The 1,854-nt window shown below is 53.6% G+C and overlaps 1 protein-coding gene across 2 annotated transcripts in view; it reads left to right on the top strand.

The window, feature by feature from the left end:
* The first annotated feature begins 6 nt into the window (after positions 1–6).
* LOC103621798 (zinc finger protein 239) overlaps positions 7–1,854 on the top strand; it is a 4,338-nt gene continuing 2,490 nt past the window's right edge. For both annotated transcript variants that reach the window (XM_017743300.1, XM_017743299.1), the window contains exon 1: positions 7–1,832. The gene's annotated coding sequence lies outside the window, so the exon portion shown is untranslated. The remainder of the gene's footprint in view (positions 1,833–1,854) is intronic.

The raw sequence follows: 1,854 nt of genomic DNA, 5'->3' as shown, positions 1-1,854 counted from the left end.
GGGAAGAGCTTCGTGCGCTGCTCCAGCTCCATCCCCCGTGGGAGGATCGGCGTTGGATGATCCCCAGTGACCCCCGTTGGGCAGAGCCCTGGTGACCCCCGTTCCGGGTGATCCCCGCTGGGTGGGGGGAAGGTGTTGGAGAGATTTCTTTGCCTTCTCCTTGTGCTGCTGTGATTTGGTTGGTAATAAATTCCCTCCCTGTGCCCAGGCTGGTTCTGTTGTGCCCATGCCGGTGCTCAGGGCGGGATCTCTCCTGGTCCTTCTCGCAGCTCCTGGGCCTTTCCTTGTATTTCCTGTCCCTGTGCAATAGCAGAGGGCAGGGACAGAGCGGTTTTGGTTTCTCCCAGCATCCAGGCAGGGCCAGCCCAGCCCCGGGGGTTGTGAGGGGCTTGTGGGGGTCCCCCATTTTTGGGACATCCCCTCTGACGGAGGGTGTCCCCCCCATTCTTGCTGCTCCAGCCCTCAGGCAGCGCTCAGCCAAGCAGAGAACACCCTCAGCTGGGGCCTCGTTTTTGGCACACCTGAGACCCTGGACATCTCCATCCTCATGTTGGAGTGCACCTGAGCTCCTGGATATCTGGGACTGGGCAACTCCAGGAGTTAAAATGCTGGAAAAGGGGATTTTGGCCACTGCCAGCACTGAAAATCCCAGGAACAGGGGGGGTTGGGGAACAGACAGACCCCAAAAATCCTGGGGACAGGGGGCTTAGGGAACACCAAAACTCCGAAAATCCTGGAAAATGATGATTTTGGGCCTCCTCAACGGTTGGAAAAAAAAAAAGGTCCATTCCGATGACTCCGGCGGGGGGAGAAGTATTGCAGTCAGAACCAATGTGGTTGATAAAAGCAAGCTCCGTTTATTAGCAGTCCAGAGGCACTTACATAATATACCAGCTTGTTAACTCTTTTTTCAGGTTAACCCTATCACAGCACATTTCTGCTTCTACATAATTAGACTACCTTGGCAAGCTTCTACAGCTATGTTATGATTAAAAGAATTCAGAGTTTCACCCTCCCTTCTCCTGCTCAGTACCTTATCTCTACACAGCTGTACATTTTCAAAACTCCCTTTTTTGTTCTCAGGCCTGTTTCTCACACAGAGATGTTCTCATGGAGACAGTTTTTCTCACACAGGCCTTTTGCTTGCAGGCTCTTGCTTGTACAGTTTCCTTATTGATCCCATAATTCTATCAATGATCCATGCCCCTGATCCTCTAACCATCCTTCAATACTCAACCTCCCAAAATCCTGGAAAAAGAGGATGTGGGAAACCCAGTTCCCCAAATCCTGGATATAAGGGGTGTGTTGACACTCCCAGACCCCCAAAATCTCAGGAAATGAGGGGTTTGAGCACTCCCAGAGCCCCAAAGTGGTGGAAGAAGAGGAGTTTGAGTATCCTCAGTCTCTAAAAATCCTGGGATCAGGGAGGTCTGGGCACTCCCAGCACCTTCCAAAATCCTGGGAACAGGGCGGTTGAGGAAAACCCAGAGCCCTAAAATCATGGGAAAAGAGGAGTTTGGCCACTGCAAACCCCAAAAATCGTGGGAAAGGGGAACAACCGTCAAAAAAGAGGAGATTGGGACAACGCCCTTCCCCCAAAAATCCCCAAATGATGAGGAAGGAGCGGGAGAAGGGCCTGGAGAGAAAACCAGAAGGAGGCGGGATTAGGAAGGAGGAGGAGCAAGAGGAGAGATGGAGGAGGAGGCGGGGGAGGATGAGCGGGAGGAAGAGGAGCAAGAGAGGAAGAGGAGGAGCAGGAAGAGGAAAAGCAGCAGGGGAAGTGCGAGGTCGGAGCCCGCTCTGTATGCCGCGGCCCCGGGAGCATCCCGCAGGTGAGCGGGGAGGGGGAGCTCG

This window comes from Corvus brachyrhynchos, unplaced genomic scaffold, assembly GCF_000691975.1.
Source record: "Corvus brachyrhynchos isolate BGI_N302 unplaced genomic scaffold, ASM69197v1 scaffold889, whole genome shotgun sequence".
Lineage (NCBI taxonomy): Eukaryota > Metazoa > Chordata > Aves > Passeriformes > Corvidae > Corvus > Corvus brachyrhynchos.
The sequence above is the reverse complement of the archived record's forward strand: the minus strand, read 5'-3'. Positions and strand labels throughout refer to the sequence as shown.